We start from the raw sequence: 20,066 nt of genomic DNA, 5'->3' as shown, positions 1-20,066 counted from the left end.
AATTCCCATCAATTAACATACAAATTGGAACAATTCTTCCAAATTCTTTCGTATGCCTTGTGTCGCTAATAATCATCTTACTAGTTCATGAACAAGCACTTCCAGAAATTGGTCCATCAGAGCTGAATCATTATACTCCACACTCTGCATATAATTGAAAAATGTATTCATGAACTCCATGATTGCCTTGCTTTAGCTTGTAAACCTTATCATTTGCAGTTGCTCTCCCAGCAAAATTATCATATACCCTGCAAATTGTATATGAAGTTTTGGTAATTGTACAGCAACAGAGTATTGTACCTCAATGAGGGACACAACTGCCTCTTCATTTAGCAAACTCAGAACAAAAGACATCCTGGAGTAATCTGTAGGAAATTCTACTGGTCAGCCCACCATAAACAATGTTCACTGCATTGTGAAAGTCAGAATTGATCCTGGGCTGCTCAAACCTCTCTGGCAAACTCCCATGACAGCAAAGAAATATTGATTAGGCTGCAGGCTGCTGAGCTGCTCCTGACTGAGGCAAACTTTCTACCAACTGCTGTGTTTGCTCTAGCATGGCATTATGTAGGTTTCTTATTTGTATATCCATTCGTTGCTGAATGCTTCTGCTATTTATTTGAGGGCAGTGGGGTGCTCCAAAGATCTGATACTATCTCCATGATCAAAGACACCGTTCAATGCTCTCTGATAGAAAGTAGTGAAGGTTTCAAGATTAATGTCAGCCCTTTCAGGTACTGTATACCATGTCAGGAAACAGATATGCAAAGACTACTGGAACTCTATTTTATTGTTGTAGGATAATAAGAGTAGCTTGTTTGTCTGACAGAGTTTCTCACTGCTGCTATTACACGCAAGAGAATCGAGGAGGACTTATCATGACTTTCTTCTTTCTCAGGACTGAACTGATGTTTACTTATTGCTCTTGCATTCCTTTCCCAATATTTCCTCTGTAAGTTTCTACACATACGGCACATAACTAAACATATACTTCCATTACGTTCTTCTTTTTGTTTATATTAAGGTGGAAGCCATTTTTAATGTTCAGAAAGGTAGATTATACACCAAATTTAAAAGAACAATAACATATGACAGCAGCAATGTTAATTATTTGGTCTTTCTGTTAGGAACTTTTCAAAGTCAATTGTAGCATTACATTTTTCTTAAGTTAATATAAAAATCACACAGCATTGAAGCATTTTATGACTCTCTCCTCATCACAACGATTACATGCATGAGAATATTAGTACAAATTATTAATTGTTTATAGAACTTATTTTTCAAGAGGATAGATACTACTTGATCCTCATGAAGGACATTCCATACAAGACATTGTTAAATCTGGACATAAAAATCAAAAAAGAGACTTACAAGTTGAAAGCTTTTGAAGATGAGTTGGTGTTGGAGGAGCCTTTAAAGGGGTCTGAAATATTAATGAGAACATAAAAAGAATTTAGTACATCATCTGGTTTTAAGTTTAATAGACAGAAGACAAAGATATTAGCAAAAATATGAAGATACTAGAGAAAATTGTAAGTCATTTCTTAGTATTTCTTTTTTTCTGTCTGCACTTTTGGCTTGGCTTTCCTTTTCATTCTTTAGTTCTCTCTTACTTTTACTTTAATTATTAGTTTGTGTTAGTTTTTATCTAATAAAGTAATTTTATAAATTTGGTATTTTAAATCATGAATTTATTCTTCATTTACTTTATTATTCAAACAATAATAATACTTTTACCCCACTGCTTCATATTTATAAATATTCTAAACAGTTTACATATCTATTTGGTCTCAGATCTTAGGCAAAGCTTTTGATTATCCAAAACAATCAGAGATTGAGAGGCAACTTCTTAGGATCAAGTTTACTACACAAATATTTGTTATAGCCCCATATCTGCTTAAATCTAGCTTAGGTCAGAAAGGTGTTTAATATTCAGTTATAATTATTAGTGACATTGCCTTTTTAATTATATGCATACTGTGATTTTTGCCAGTAGAAGAAAAAGTCTTTATTCAGTCTCATAAATTAGGAAAACAATAATAAATGTATGCTTTAACTAAGCTTACATTTTATTATTTGCAAAATGACAATTTATTTTTGCATGTTGATGCATGTTTGATATAAAAGCAGATATAAAAATTTCACATTTTTAAATAGTTTAACTAGTAACTTAGAATAACCATTAAAAAGCCCAGCAATGATAATCCTGTAATGAAGTTTTTAATTATTGCACCTGGCTCATTGAAGAACAGGTTTAGTGTGCTTGTTTCCAAGGATAGACAAATAGAAAATTTGTTCTTATGGCATTATGATGTTCACATGAATAGGCCATACTGACACATTCTTCAAAGGAGATACAAAAAAGCTAAGAAAAAAAACAAACAAAAAGTCCAGAACACATCTTCTCCAGTACAGCTTCTATTGTAACTAAATCTGTGTGGCAAAAAAATTTATTATCAATTTCAGAAATGTGAGCTTGTGTTGTCTGTAATCATTTAAATGGCATTATTTATCTTAATAAATTTGTCTATGTAGTGTTTCTGCAAATCTCTGAGTCTGTATGTAAAAAATGGTCAAAGCAGAGTTTTATTTTTCTACAATAAAATGAAAGAAATTATATTTAGTTATACACTAAAGTAATAAAAATTAGTAATTCACTCTAAATTATTTCTGAGAAAAAGCCATGTTTATCATGATATTAAATTGATCGTTGTGCACGTATAAGAACACAGTTGATGGGTAAATAATATATAAACTATGAAATTATAAGGTTTCGCTAGACCTTATAGTGAAGGTCTAGTGAAATCTTATAATTAGATTTCATTAATTATAATTAGACATTCACTAGCAACATTTCAATTCCAATTTCAAAATCGAATATTTTGACCTGTGAGGCAACAATAAGGGATTACTACTACCGACTGGAATAAATCCACTCTTCTAAAATTTGGAATATTCAGTATAAAATAACCATACTAACAGGAAATTCTCGAGGTTGCCACATCAACATATCTGGATGTAAACAGGTTTGATGAAGACTTGTGATATAATTCCTGTTGAAAATACAAAATAGCTTAACATCATGTACTAGAATTTTCTCAAGAAGATTGCAAAATAAAATCAAGGAAATATTTGATAATAGAAGGATACACTTTTCAATGGTTTACATAAGAAAACCATTGACAAATATATCCTTCTATTTTCTTTACATAAGAAAATGAGTTGACAAATATATCCTTCCATTGTCAAATATTCTCTTGATTTTATTTTGCAAGCTCCTTGAGGAAGTTCTCCTTCTTATGTACAACTATCAAAATATTTGAAATGGATAAACATTTTTATGGTTTTGAACAATGTAAGTCTAAGTTTGAAACAGAAGTATGTACTAATGAAGACTTCCTCCCTCCCTCCCTCCCTCCCTCCCTCCCTCCCTCCCTCCCTTCCTTCCTTCCTTCCTTCCTTCCTTCCTTCCACATGATTGTAACATTATAGAATGGTGTTCATTCATTATAGAATGTTTCTTTTTTAAAAAAACCTAATGTGTAATAAGACAAAGTTGGTGATCTAATCAACAGGCTAGATGTTGCCATTGTTTTTTTTTTGAAAATTTTTATACAAATTTTTAATACAATACAATATCCCCCCTACCTCCCCCCCACCCTAACCCTCCCCCCCTTATTTCCCAGAGCTGATTACAGGGTTAAAAAATACACAAACAAATTTTAACTATGCTTATCCAACTATACAAATATTAAAATCCCTAAAATACTTTAACTCAAATACAAACAAAACAGAAAAGAGAAAAAAAAAGAAAATTTTTTTAAAGCAAAAGCATAATGAACAATATAAATAATTCCCATTTTAAACTTTAAGTTATTCAAAAACTAAATAATACTTTCTAATCCCATATTTATTCTGTACAAAATTTATCCATCTTCTCCACACTGAGATGTATCTTTCTTGTAAATGATCCTTCAAATAAGCAGAAATTTTTGCCATTTCTGCTAAATTAGAAACTTTAAGCAACCACTCTTCTATAGTAGGCAAAGAATCTTTCTTCCAATATTGTCCAACCAATAACCTTGCCACCGTAATAAGATTCAACATTAAAATAGTTTCTTTAACATCACAGTCAACAATAATACCTAACAAGAATAATTGTGGTGAAAACTTTATCTTTCTATTAAAAATCTTCTGAATGTTCCACCAAATCTTAATCCAAGAGGCTTTTATGTTTTTACACGTCCACCAAATATGATGTTGCCTTTGTTTTTAATATAAGTAGGAAAGATAGATGATCTAGAACAGCGGTTCTCAACCTATGGGTCGCGACCCCATTTGGGGTCGATCGACCATTTCACGGGGGTCGCCAAACCCCGCTGTCCGCCATTTTTTTCCCTTTTCTAACTGTTCTACTTCCTTATTTGGCTATATAGAAAGTGCCGTTCCTGCCTCCCTCCTCCTTGCGCATGCGCAGCTTTTTTCTATTTAAAGTTAGGAAGTTTCGGTTTCGGAGCACGTGGAGGAAAGCAATACAGAGGACAAGCGAGAGAGCAAGCAGCGGAAAGCAAGAGAGAAAACAACTAAAAACAGTAAGTTTCCTCTCTGGCCTGCCGCTGAGCTTCCTCTGCTTGGCAGAGGAATATATGTACTGTATTTTACGGCGTATACGGGTACTCTCTAATTATTTCAGTGGAGTTTAGGTTTGTAGTTCGTTTTGTTAAAGTTAAATAAATGAATCAAAAATTCTTGCATACTTATCTCTCTAAGCGTCAAGGATCGCAAAGCAACATGAGCCCCAAATTACTTTTGTGCATCAATTTCTCACTATTTCCCATTGTGCCAAGGCAAGGTTTTGTTTTTTGTTTTTTTTGCATCGTATCGTAGAAATCCCCTCATTTTCCCTGCTGCCCAGCCGCTTCTCTCTTTGTTCCGGCCTCTCCCCTCGTCGCCTGCTGCGCTCTCCAGACTACTGTTTTGGGCTCGTCTCGCCACCACCCCCTCCCTCACTTCTGAGTGCGACCTCCGCCTCCGGAGCCGACCCTCCCCTCTGCCCGCTGCCCTGGTCAAGTCCCTTCGCGCGCTCCACTCACCACTCGCTTCTGTCCATTCAGGGCTGTTTGCACTCTGCTCCTCGTAGCCACCGATGCCACCTCCTCGCCATGTCCCAGCGCGGCGCTCCTGCTGGCGCACGCTCCACTCCCCGCTCGGCTTTAGGCGCCCTCCATTCACGAGGCGCACGCCAAACGCACCACAAGGATCGAGTCTCTCTCGGGGATGGAGGGCACTTAAAGTCGAGCGTGGAGTGGAGCGTGCGCCAGCAGGAGCGCTGCGCTGGGACATGGCGAGGAGGTGGCGGCGGTGGCCACAAGGAGCAGAGCGCAAACAGTGCTGAATGGAGAGAAGTGTTTCTCTCCATTCAGCGCTGTTTGCGCTCTGCTCCTCGTAGCCGCCGCCGCCTCCTCGCCATGTCCCAGCGCGGCGCTCCTGCTGGCGCACGCTCCACTCCCCGCTCGGCTTTAGGCGCCCTTCATCCCCGAGGCGCACGCCAAAGGCACCACAAGGATCAAGTCTCTCGAGCTCAACCTACCAGCAGGAGCCCCGCGCTGGGACATGGTGAGGCAGCGGCGGCTATGAGGAGCAGAGCGCAAACAGCGCTGAATGGAGAGAAACACTTCTCTCCATTCAGCGCTGTTTGTGCTCTGCTCCTAGCCGCCGACGCCGCCTCCTCGCCATGTCCCAGCGCGGCGCTCCTGCTGGTAGGTCGAGCTCGAGAGACTCGATCCTTGTGGTGCGTTTGGCATGCGCCTCGGGGATGGAGGGCGCCTAAAGCCGGCCACGGAGTGAGGAAAGTGGGGTCGGGATGATCTGGAAGCTGAGGCAGGCAGGAGCCATGGAAGTGCAGTCGGTATCTGAGCCGTCGGTGGCAGCGGCGGCGGGGGCAGTGGCCCCCGGCACCAGTGCTCTCCCTTTGGAACCGGCAAAGGATACGGACCGCCAGCTGCGTCTTCGCCTCTGTGTCCTCAACCGAGCAGGATTATGTGGGCACCCTGCGCTTCCTGCAGTCGGTAAACACCGGGGCTCCGGAGGGTATGCCTGGACCCCAGAAAGGGGAGGGAGTCACTGGGGTGGGCGAAAGATTGCGTCAAGGAAGAGGAAGGGCAGCTGTGCATCTGCTGCGGCGATGGGACCCGCGGCGGCCACTTGGCGGCCACGCCCACTCGGTAGCCACACCCACTCAGTGGCCACACCCACTCGGTGGCCACACCCACTCGGTGGCCACGCCCCTGGGGTCACCACAACATGGGGAGCTGTATTATGGGGTCACGGCATTAGAAAGGTTGAGAACCACTGATCTAGAAGAAAGCTACATATTACAAATGCATTTCTGGCTAATTACAATAATTTTTATTTTCCTTAAAATTAGAATGGAATGAAATGCAACAGAACAGTACAGAACAGAATAGAATAGCTTTATTGGCCAAGTATGATTGGACAAACAAAGAATTTGTCCCCGGTGCATAAGATCTCAGTGTACATACAAACAACAAGATAATATAATACAAACATATAAACAACACGTACATACAAATAAGTATACAGTATATATTATTATTATCTATATCTTCAGTTCTGGTAAGCCAGTTTAACAGGCTCTCTACTGGAAATAGTTGATTGAACTGATAAATGGATGAGCTGACATATACATAAAAAAAACAATCTCACAATAAGGAATATTTTGCATAAATTAGGATGGCTGTATGACAATCTAACCAAAGTGTAACCTTATGGAAATACAGACATAAGTGAACTAATGGAAGGTTGGATATTTTTTAATTGGAAATATATTGTAATCAGTTTTGAATAAATAAATAGAAAGAGAATAAGTACATTACATTTAAAATAAATCTATTACTCATCTATATTTCATTAAATGTTTTTTGTTAACTTAAAGGAGTTTATATTTTCTGATAGAATACTTGACAATCTTCTTGGGAAAATGTTATTCTATGACACATAATACATGTACAAGACTGATGTACAAATAATCATACAATATAGCATTTATTCCTATGCATATCTGTGAGCCAGTCTGGTATAATGATTAAGGCATCACGTTAGACACTGAGAGACTGTAAGTTCTAATCCCGCCTTGGTCATAAAACTAACTGGGTAGAGTTGGGCTAGCCACTTTTTTTCAGCCCCTAAGAAGGAGGCAATGACAAATCACTTCTGAAAACTCTCCAAGAAAACTGCAGAAAGCAAATCTACTCCCTAAATTTATGGGCTTTTTTCCCCTAAAACTGAAACCTGTATGATACAATACTAATTTTATGTCTGCATCAAAACATTATTTAAGAATGGAATTATGTTACGCAAAGAAGCTCCAGAAACAAAAGCTACAGTACAGAGATGTAGTTTGGTTATTTAATGTAAATAGCTCTAAACCAACCTAGCTAAATAATGAAAAAGAGGTTTCCATCACCATTCATTTCTGAATTCCTGATACCTAGATATTCTACCCAGTACTGAACACTATATCAGTGACAATAGAGTAGAAAAATATTACTCACAAAAGAATAAGGATGTGAGATAGTTGCTGTGAAGTTCAATAGCACTAACTCACAGGTCGGCAACCTGCGGCTCCGGAGCCGCATGCGGCTCTTTGAGCCTTCCCCTGTGGCTCCCAGCCTCCTCTGCCTTTGCAGAGACAGAGAGAGGCAATTGTGCTTCCCTGCTTCTCTCTCTCTCTCTCTCTCTCTCTCTCTCTGTGTGTGTGTGTGTGTGTGTGTGTGTTGTGTGTGTGTGTGTGTGTGTATGTGTAAAAGAGAGTGCACTCACATTGTTCTCCGAGGAGCTGAAAAGCTTACTGGGCGGAGCTCCTCCCTTTGCTGCGTCTCTGCAGGAAGCAGGAAGGGCAGGAGAGAGCTAGCTAGCCCAGCTAGGCTGACTTAGGAATTCTGGGAGTTGAAGTCCATGAGTCATAAAAGAGACGAGGCTGCCTACCCCTGAGATTGTTGGAGAACAACTTGAAGCTTGCCAGGTGAGCAGCAGATGGGGGGGGAGAAAGAGAGAGAGAGAGGGAGGGGGAGAGAGAGGGGAAAGAGAGAGAAAGAAAGAGAGTGGGGGAAGAGGAGTGGCAGACCAAGGGCAGAGAGGAAGAGAGGGAGAGAGACAGAGAGAGAGAGAGACCCTTTTGACATCTAAAATGAAGATAACACTGCATATATCCTTTTTTTATCTATGTGTGTATGTAATTTTATTCTCTTAAAGCATTCTCCCAGTGATCATTGTTTTAATAGTATGGATATTCCCAAGAGTCATATTTTTACTTTTATTTTTAATGTGTGTGTGTGTGTGTGTATACACACACACACACATACACAAACACACTCTCTCTCTCTCTCTCTCTCTCTCTCACACACACACACACACACACACACACACACACACACCTATAATAAAGATAAAAAAGGATATATGCAGTGTTATCTTCATTTTAGATATCAAAAGGGTTTTGTGGCTCCCGGTGTTTTGTTTTTGGTGGGAAACGGGTTCAAGTGGCTCTTTGAGTGTTTTGGGTTGCCTACCCCTGCACTAACTGAACTGTATCTGGGATGAAGTGTCTTTTTCAAAGGACAAGTTGAATCCTTTCTACAGGGATTCTGTATACTGTAATCTTTTTAATCTTAAACCTTAGTGAATGTTACTGTTATTTGTGGATTTTTTCCAAGTGCAATATGATTTACTAGATTGTACCTCAGAAGACAGTTTTAATCTCTCCCCTCCTCCCCCCACCCAAAATGGGACCTGAAGATAAATTTTGTAACAACTGCTCTTTGGATATCATGTATTATCAAAGAGTTTTTCAAGAACAAATCACTTGAAGGCAGCTGCTTTCTGGAATAAGCTTCCACACCTAAGAGGAAGAAATGTCTTGTGATATCTGTCTTTAGCTGAAGTTGGATGAGTCAGGCTGATATGTAGGCCTTTCACCCTTTAATCATGTTTATAATAAGTGCAACAAAGCTTTAGGTACTACGTAACAATGTTATGCTTAAGAAAAATCCACTAGTCAGATTGACTTGGACAATTAACTTAACTTGCTGATTATTGGACTGGATTCATTAAAATATTCCTATGAAAATCCCAATGACAGTGACTAAAATGTGTGGGTCCTTTTGCTGATTACAGGAGCATATTGAACAGACTTCTCCAAACACAGCTCTCTAAACACATTTGATTACAGTCCCTATATTCCAACCCATTTATGGCTATTGAAGATACTTGCTAGGAATTCTGGGTAGTTCTAGCATACCTGGGTAGTTCTAGCATACCTGAATTAAATTGGGACTAAGACTAATATAAACAAATATCTTCTCAATTTAATAAATTATTATTATTGCACACATTCATAACAGTACATATTTATGCAATTATTGAAGATAATATTTTTCTTCTAGGCAATTCAATTTAGGAGAAAATAATGGAGTAATATGATGCAAACTAGTTGTACATTGTTGTCAAGTAGATGCTGGGAAAAGTTAGAAACAGGAGCAAGAGATATCTTGCCTCCTTCATAAAAGAAACTGGTGCTTTCAAATGCAAAATGGTAACCCTTATTTATGAAGTGATTATATGGACAAATATACTTTCTCTATAAAGTGATATCCTTGTGATTTGGCATTATATTAATACCATCAATACCAAAGATATAAATCATTGGTGAAGGTGGGTCACAGTGCATATTTTCATGACTGTATCCAATCTATAAGTCTTAAAGCTTTATTCTATCATACAATATTGGTTTGCTTCATGCTTTTATAGATGGACACTTATTTTAATCAGTTGCAGTTGCCATGTGCAACACCTGCAAAGTACACTCTTATAACTATAGAGAGTTTGTGAAAGGGGCAAATTATTATCAGAGAAAAAGGGACCACATAATGCATAAAAATACATCAATGGCATGGACCAAGTCTGCTGGATGCAATACATATGCAGTATGAAGTATTATTTACAATTTGTAAAGGTATTGTAGTAGTACGCAAACATATATTCAATGGATTAAGCATTCAATACGTTTTGCCTATTGCTCTTAGACTTTAGAGCAGGTATGTCAAACTCGTGACATCACATGACGTCACACGACATATCAGGACTTTTTCCCCATTGCCGGCACTGGGGTGGGCATGGTTTTGGCGTGATGTATCTGGCCCTCGGGCCAGCAGTTTGACATGCCTGCTTTACAGCATGGTTGACTGATCTATGTGTTAATAATGTAGAACCCTCTGGCCCTGAATAGTGAGAAGTATATTTTTAGCATAGCTATCCAGCTAAAAGAGGACAGTGACTTTCATAAGCATACAGGTTCTGCAAGGAAAAAAATAGATGATAGATAGATATAATACTAGGCAGAGTGGTTTTCTGAGTAATGTTATTATTCTATGCAAGTTTGAAATCAGAATTACAGAGTATATGAATTAGCAAATGGTAGAGCTAGCACTGATCAATTTAACCAAAACTGTTGACGAAATGGAGATATGGAGAACTTTACAGGACTTCTAAAGAAAGATTGGAAAAGGACAAAGAGGCAAACCAAACCTAAACAATACCAAAAAATAAATCCAAAATTTCTCAGTAAGAATCCCTGTTCATAGAACCATAATTATTTGTTTGAGACAGACTGAAAAAAAAAATAGGGGCAAGTAGGAATATAATGAATTTTTTTGTAAAATGTCTTGGATAGCAAATTAAAACACTGAAAAAATATTGCAATATTTTGATGGAGGCCTTACTTTCATCTGAAATTTGGATAAATGGATAAATGCTTATCGCTAGTTGTAAAGAATTATACCAATTCAGACTCTAAAATGGCTTTATTTTATTATTATTTTTTCAAATTTAAATAAGCAACATTATTGCAATATAGTGGCTTGCAAAAAAAGTACATGTAAGAAATGGTGGATGGAGCATGCATGTGATTAAGGTATATCTAACTTTCAGTTTTTATCTTCCTCAGCAGCCCACCCACCACTTACTGAGTGCAGTAATGGATAACATCATCCAGTACCCACTCACACCACTCACAACTCATTGCAAATGTATGATGCCTACCTCAAAGCAGTACTTCAACACTGCTATTTTTTTATCCTAAGCTGTTTTAAGCCTTTCTGAGCAGATGGTCTGTACTACTTCATTCCAATCTAATGACAGCCCACCTCTGTGATGGGTGGGAAGGATAGAAGGGGTTGCTAGAAAGAAGGAAAGGACAAAAAGCAGGAGAAGAAACAGGCCTCCATAGTCCATACTGAGTACAAACAGTTTGTTGTTTGAGCAAAAACCTATGCAAAACTGTTGTAAGCTGGACCTGAATTTTTATTGGTGGTTTCAAGAACACCATGGAGCAACACAAAAGACAAGCATTTTAGGCTACCATGTTGGATTATCCTAAGCTTGTAACCTAATCTGTATTTTTTCAATAATATTTTTAGTAAAGTAGACCGAATTTACTGAAAAAAGCCATGATAGTTAACGAGGGTCGGTATTTATGGGAACATCTGGTGGCCACTATAACATAAAGAGCATTGTAATTTGGAATGTAAAAGTAGTAAATGATAAGGAACAAATGAAATAAAATAAAAAATTAGTCAAGTTTAATGTCTGGAAAATAAGAGAAATGGGAAGAAAGTAATAGATATGAATGAAGGTGCTCTGAACTTGTGGAATGGAATTAATAAATAATGAGTACACGTGGAAGTTAAGGTATATATTTAATTAAGAATTAACAGGTACAATGTATGTTGGGAAGTTCAAATTGGCACACTTTGACTTTCCTGTTCCCCCAAGCAGATTTTTGCTTAGGAAAAATCTGTTTATGCTACAGGTAGTCCTTGACTTATAACCATTTATTTAGTAATCGTTTAAAGGTAAAATAGCACAGAAAAAAAGTGACTTATGATTGTTTTTTGCACTTACGATTGTCACATGATTTGTATGCTTGCCAGCTGTGGCAAGAAAGTTTGTAAAGTGGGGCAAAACTCTTTTAACAACTGTCTTGCTTAGCAACAGAAATTTCAGATTCAATGTGGTTATAAGTTGAGGACTATCTACATGGAAAGGATACGGGTATTGTAGTGATATACAGAAAATGGGATTAGCATTCTTGTAAATGGTACTGTTAAGTAAATAATGAAAAACTAGACATAAATATTACATTAAAGTTGAAAAATGGAAAGTCTACAGTTGTAGATGGTTAAATTAGAAAAATGACATATGGACCCCCTAGAAAAATGGCTAATCTACCTGCAAAGACATAAAAAAGGAAGGGGAAGAAAACAAATAGAACAACCACATTAATCAGGTTTATCAGGGTACTTTGAGTGAAAACGCTTAAGTAACTTAGAAGCTCTAACATGCTTTTTGTATACCTATTCATTTTGGGCAGAGGGAAGGTTTTTCCAAGCCACCAAATATTGAGTGGAACCATGGTGTTTTTGGGAATTGAGGATGTCCCGTACTTCAAAGTGTTGCTCCCCTTCCACCTATACCAGTATAGGCACAGGAGGGGCCAAGGGCCTAAGGTTAGACGTAATCTCAGCTTTGAGCAAACTACAATGAAAAACAGGATGGATCTGTCTTAGGCTCTTAGGGAGCTCTACTTCCACAGTTACTGGGTTAATTTTGTGTTTAATGGGAAAAGGTCCTTCAAACTTAGGACCTAACTTCTTAGAGGGCTGCAAGGATTTCAGATATTTTGAAGAAAGATAAACTTTGTCTCCAGTCTTAAAAGGTTTCTGCTCTATCCTCTTTTTCTCAGCATGGGCCTTATAGGCATCTCTGGCTTCATCCAGTGCTTTTTGTATTACTGGTCAGGTATTTTGTAATTGTTTGATCCATTCTTGCAAAGAGATAATGTCATGTTGTTTAACAGGCAGTTCTGGAATAGGGACGAATATTTGGCTATTGGCAATCTGAAAAGGAATATAACCAGTATTCGAATATACAGCATTATTATATGAAACTTCTGCAAAAGGCAACAGATCAGTCCAATTATATTGCTGATAGTTGATAAAGCATCTAAGGTACTGTTCTAGAACTGAGTTTAGTCTCTCCGTCCCTTCATTCATTTGAGGATGATGACTAGATGACAGTCCTTGACTAGAACCCAAGAGGTCCAAAAAGGCTTTCTTAAACTTAGACGTGAATTGAACCCCCCTGTTCGAAATGATGCATTGTGGGGCCCCATGGAATTGGTAGATATGTTGCACAAATAGTTTAGCTAATGTCTTGGCTGTTGGGATCTTTGGGCACAGGATGAAATGGGCTTGTCTAGAAAACATATCTGTAATCATTCAAATAACTGTATTCCCAGCACTTTCAGGAAGCTCTACAATAAAATCCATAGAGATCTCTCTCTAGGGTGCTGAAGGGCTCACGACTGGCTGTAAAAGTCCCGGCGTCTTCACTTGCCTCCGCTTAGCTCAGTGGTTCCAACCTTTTTAATGCCGCGACCCCCAACCGGTCGTAAGTTGAGGACTACTCAACCAGTCGTAAGTCGAGGACTACTCAACTGGTGCAGCACCGTTTGCAGAATGGGACTTTTGACGGGCTCAGCAGGGCAGAGACAGCCTGGACAATTCCTATTGGCTTTTGAAAGCAAATAGAATTAGACTCTATTCAAGAGAGTCTATTCTATTGGCTCTCAAAAGCCAATAGAATAAAAGGGAGTAGCACAGCTAAGGAAAAGGGGAAAAAAATGGCAGACTGCATTGTTTGGCGACCCCCGTGAAATGGTCGTTCAACCCCAAATGGGGTCCCGACCCACAGGTTGAGAACCACTGGCTTAGCTGCTGCACATACGGGACAACTTGCTACATAGCTTTCTATAACCTTTTCAAGGAAGGCTACCAAAATTGCCTCTTGAGTAGATGTAGGGTTTTGACGAATCCAAAATGTCCAGCAATCTTTGAATCGTTATTCTCAGTCTTAGAGTTGCTGGAACATACATTTTCTTCCCAGGCTAGGTCGTCTTTAATTAAACACAGGTTCCTATATCCCTGAAACCATTCATCAGTTTCCAGTGCTTTTTTGAACTCCTGACACGCTGTCTTGTCTATTGGCATTGTAGCCTTACTTTGTGCTCGGGTAGTGACAGGAATGCAAATTGTTTAGGAGTCATAAATGGTTTCAGTACTTCAGATTTTGCACTATTATATTGTGGCATTCTATATAGGGCATCTGCTAAAAATTCCTCCCCCCAGGGAGGTAATGAATTGTAAAGTTAAATCAGTGGAAATGTTGGGACTACCGTACTTGTTTGGGAGACAGCTTCTTAGGAGTTTTCATTGCTTCATGGTTCTTATGGTCAGTCCATACTTGGAATGGTATTTTGCTCCCCTCTAGGAAATATCTTCAGGTTAGGAGCTCTCATCTTACATCATAGGCTTCCTTCTCCCAGGCTGCCCACCGCTGTTCAGTTTCAGACAGTTTTTTAGAAGTATATACACATGGTTGCAATTGGCCCTCCTCATTCCTTTGGAGTAGGACTGCTCCTATGGCCACATCACTAGCATCCGCTTGAATGACAAAGCTTTCTCCAGTGCTTTAAAATCAGCTCCACAGAGAAAATCATCTTTAATTTTTCGAATGTGGCTTGACACTCTCCCATCCATTTCAGTGGCTGGCTGGGTTTCAGCTTGTCCCAGCCTTTAGTCTTTAATAGATTTGTAATGAGGAGTGCGATTTGCACAAACGAAGGAATGAACTGCCAGTAAAAGTTCACAAAGCCTAAAAAACTTTGTAATTGCTTTCTAGTATGAGTTTGTATTTTCTCTGGGTCCATTTCAACACCCTCGCCGAAGATGGGGTAGCCCAATTTGTCGATATGATCTTTGTGGAATTCACATTTGGAGAGTTTGGCATATAACTTAGCAGAGCACAGCTTATTTAATACCATTCTAACTAACTTTACGTGCTCTGTCTTGGTTTCAGTGTAAATTAAGATGTCATCAAAGTAAACTAAAACCCCCTTGATTAATTGCATAAACACACCAGAGGCTCCCTGCAGTCCAAAGGGAGCACTTTAAATTGAAAACAGCCCATGGGGCAATTGAATGCAGTCTTCCATTCATTCCCCTCCCATATTCTTATGTGATAATATGCTTCCCATAAATCCAGCTTAGAGAAAAAAAAATTAAGATACAGATTTTCCATGCATACAGCATTCAGGCCCCTATAATCTATACAGAGATGAAGTGACCCTTCCTTCTTTTCTCTGAATAGCATGGGGACAGGCACCTGGGGTCTTGCAGGTTGGATGAAACCCCAGGCTAAATTCTTGTCAACAAATTTGCGAAGTTCATTCAGTTCCATAGGGGTCATGGAATATATCTTTGGTTTTGGAACAATTTCAATGGCATAGTCCATGGGCCGGTGGGGTGGAAGCTCATCCAACCTCTTCTCACTGAACACTTCAGCTAGGTCCCAGTATTCTAGTGGGAGGCTCTGTAATTCCTGTTTGCTGAGGGTGGAGACTAATTTGTGACGTAGTCCATGCCTCCCGCCCTTTTCTTTGGAGGGAGAAGGGGCCCTCTTCTTCAGGAATTTCAAGCCCTCTTCCCTGCAATCAACTATGGGGTTCCATTTCTTTAACTATGCCAAGCCTAGTACTAATGGCCATTACATACTAGGAGCCACAACAAATGCTAAAGTCTCTGAGTGGTCTCCCATGGCAATATGCAGGGGCCTGGTTGCAAAACTGGCGGGGATTCCCCCTGCGACCGACACATCAAACTGGCAGAAAGTAATTGGGGTCTTAAGTCTCCTGAGGGATATTCCCATTTTCCCACTAGTTCTGGGCTGATTAAGCAGCGGGTGCAATCCAAGTCCAACAAAGCCGCTAATTTTACTCTCTTCCCAACATCCTGTATGGACAGTTATATATATATAGTAAAAAAGGATATATGTAGTGTTATCTTCATTTTAGATATCAAAAGGGTTTTGCGGCTCCCATTGTTTTGTTTTCGGTGGGAAACGAGTCCAAGTGGCTCTTTGAGTGTTTTGGGTTGCCTACCCCTGCCCTAGGGGAATGGCATCCTGCAGACAGTGCAAAGCAATCCCAAAAGCTCCCCCCTCCCAATAGAATGGCAGGCCACAAAGAAAGGCTACAGAAAGGTAGAAGGTAGGCATATGGTTGAAATACATTTCTTTGGGGACCTGACACATGTCTGATGTCCCTTTGTTTATCTATTGAATCAATTTGTATGTTTGCCCATCTCAGCAAATGACTCTGGGCAGAAAACAATATTAAAATAAAATAAAACAATATTAAAATAAAATAAAATAATTGCAACAGATTTCAAAAATTAAAATACAAAGCAGCCGAGGAATATCACAATCCACAATCATTAACACAACTAGGAGACAGCTTCACACATTTTGGATCTCTGGCTCAGGCACAGAACCAGACCTAGCAGAGTTAAGGCCATTCTGATTTCCAGAGGAAGAATATTCCATAAAATGTATGTATCAAAGCAAATAGAATGTTTGTGGTAAATGCTAAAGGTATGTTAATTTAATATAAATATGAATATAGTTTTGTATTTAAATAATGCCATGTTGTTGATTCAGAACCCAAATGATTTGCAATGAATCTTGGTTTGTGTGGGCAGAAAGTATGGATCTGAAAAGTAATGTGTTAAGGGCCAAAGAAGCTGAGTTTGACAGAGTAAAAGAGTAAACAGTACAAGTTCTATATGAATGATAGATAAAACAAAACAAAACAAAGAAACAAACAAAAAACCTGGAGAATTGGAGAAAGATTGTAGGTAATACATAATACATAATCTGTTGTGAGGAATGCATATTTGTCAAAAGAAATAAAAATAACTATGTATGAGAACCCTTATGCCCATTTTATTATATGGAATTGAGAGTTAAATGTGTTAAGATATATAGTTAGTATTAATTTGCTTAAGCAATTTGCTTATTTACTCTTTATTTTTCTTTGTGTATCAGATTGTGTATCTTTCACATGGCTTATTTTTTCATCTTAGCACTTTGCATAAGTTTGCTTACCCAAAAATGGAATTGTGTGAGAAGTAGGTACCTATAATTTCTATTTGTTTTTAATATTTTCATTATTTAATTTCATAACATATATATGATTAGTGGCACTGAGTATATTCAGTGTTAGAATATTTTATGCAAAACCTTACTTTAAATAACAGATTTAATGATACTAACATTTTAAGTTAATTCTATAATGGTTTAATTGTTTTATCTTTTATATTTCTTCTTCTGTGTTAATCTTTTCCTACTGTTTTGCAGAACTTGTCTGAATTGATATACTGTGTTTTCCTGAAAGTAAGACCTACCCCAAAAATAAGCTGTAGCTTGACTTTGGGAGGGGCTTAATATAAGCCCTACACCAAAAATAAGCCCTAGTTTTGGGACAAGGCACACACCTAAAAATCAAGCTAGCGTGGGGGTGGGTTGGGGTGGAGCTACCTATGCACCCCACATCCACTTACCTTGCAGCTAGGCCTCTCCTCGCTGGCCCACTTCTTTTGCAGCATCCCCAGGCCTGCATTTTGCAGTCAGAAGCCTTTTCAGAAGGCCACTGCAGCCAAAAACTGAGCTATGGATTCAATCCATAGCTTGGTTCTCAGCTGCAGTGGCCTTCCAGAAAGGCCTTTGATTGCAAAATGCAGGCCGGAGTTCCATTCTCAGCTGCAGAATAAAGCTGCTCCTTTGGCCTCAGAAGAAGTGGGCTGCCTGGCAGGGCTGTCAGTGCCAGAGGAGAGTGGAAAAGACACTCCCCTCCCCCCAAAATAAGACCTGGTGCCTTTTTTGGAGGCAAAAAAAAAAAAGTAAGACCGGGTCTTATTTTTGGGAAAATATGGTAGTTTAGTCTAACCAATGATTGAAATTAGTTACTAAAACTGAAATTAGTTTGCCTCATATGAAATACAGTATAGTATTACTTTCCCATTTTTAAAGTATTAATGTTGAATCAAAGGCTGACCTTACATTAAGTTAGAGTTATATTTTCTTTTTATAAGGAATATTTACTCCAAAATAGACTTCATACTGTTTTTCCCAAAATGATTTTTAGTTTCAAGATGTGTCATGATAGATTCTCTGTAAAGGAATGCATCTTGAAGGCTGTAGGACCAACACTTTATCCCAAGTTATATAAAATGATATGTAAGACTATGCAAACATTGGTGACCCACCCATTAATCATTGTTTCAATTAATAATATACAGGTAGTCTTCGACTTACAACATTTCATTTAGTGACCATCCAAAGTTACAATGGCACTGAAAAGTGACTGATGGTCATTTTTCACACAACTATTTGCAGCATCCTCACAGTCACGGGATCAAAATTCAGATACCTGGCAATTGACTCATATTTATGATGGTTGCTGTGTACCATGGACATGTGATCACCTTTTGTAATCTTCTGACAAACCAAGTCAATGGGAAAGCCAGATTCACTTAACAACTGTGTTGCTAATTTAACAACTGCAGTGATTCTCTTAACAACTGTTGCAAGAAAGATCATAAAATCTTAACAACTGTCTCATTTTTCAACAGAAATTTTGGGCTCAATGTGGTTGTAAGTCAAGGACTACCTGTATTAAACACTTTTCAAGTACCTTGTTGCTTCAGACACAAGCCAACATTTACTGCAAATCGGTTGGGTTCTGAATCAACAACATAACATCATCTAAAGTCAATTGCAAGAATATTAATATTGCAGCACTGTTATTATACAAGGGCAATTTGGAAATAAACCTCCATTTGGTTATCAATGACAGACACTCGCAGGTACAGAACTTTTATTATACACATTAGAAAACTATAACATTACATTACTTTTCGACATAATCGTCATTCAAACTGAGGCACTTGTCATAATGTTTTACAAGGTTTGAAATTCCTTGGTAGTAGTCGCTCAACGCCAAATCTGGGTTGTAGGGGGGATAATCAAAAACATCCCAATGGAACTGCTTCAAAAGTTCTTGGGTGTGTTTAATAGTATGCGGGCAAGCATTATCATGAACCAACACCACACTGGAAGTCAGCATGCCCTGATGCTTGTTATGGATGTCTCATCTGAGTTTTCATAACGTTTCACAGTAATCTTCTGAACTGACGGTCAAATCACGTTCCATGAACTTCACTAGCAGTACTCCTTTGGCATCTTCACATTTAGAGGGATTTTCTACAGCACCACTTCCAGTAGAGTGTTGGTTTACAATAATGCTTGCCCACACACCACTAGACACACCCAAGAACTTTTGAAGCAGTTCCGTTGGGATCTTTTTGATCACCCCCCCCATAGCCCAGATTTGGCATCGAGCAACTACTAATAAGGAATTTCAAACCTTGTAAGACGTTATGAATGGCGATTATGTTAAAAGTAATGTAATGTTGTACTTTTCTAATGTGTATAATAGAAGTTCTGTATCCGCGAGTGTCTGTTAAGTGTTTTTATCCAAATGGAGTTTATTTCTGAATTGCCCTCATATTTGCCATAACACATGATAACTGATCTGGAATTTGACAAGTTAATGAAGTTTTTGTCCTGTTGTCTATATAACTGTAACACTGGAAGAGAAAAGGTTATTTCTTATGACTACCTGTCTTTTGTCCCAAGGCAAAATTCTTTACCTATTATTGTTCAGTACAATTATTATAGCAGCTTAAATTCTTGGTTCATCTAACCCAGATGTAGGCATTTTATGACCTGTAGGCAACATCCAGCCATTTGGCTGTCCCTATCTAGCCTATGGTGGTGGCAGGGGGGCAGTGGTAGCATTGAGAGGGCGCTGGTGGCCAGGGGTGGCAGGGAGACAGCATGGGGGGGGGGTCAGCAGCCCTCCACAATAGTCTTCAGTTTCTCATGTGGTCCCTTGGGAAAATTAATTGCCTACCCCTGATCTAACCACACTTTTACTGAATATCAATTTTTGAGGAATTTTGGTAGATATAAAATAAAATATGGGAGAAGACTTAAAACAACAACTGAAATATAATGCAGTAAGATGTAAT

Source organism: Crotalus tigris, unplaced genomic scaffold, assembly GCF_016545835.1.
Source record: "Crotalus tigris isolate CLP2741 ecotype Arizona unplaced genomic scaffold, ASM1654583v1 scf7180000017672.2133156, whole genome shotgun sequence".
NCBI lineage: Eukaryota > Metazoa > Chordata > Lepidosauria > Squamata > Viperidae > Crotalus > Crotalus tigris.
Note: the sequence above shows the minus strand (reverse complement) of the source record.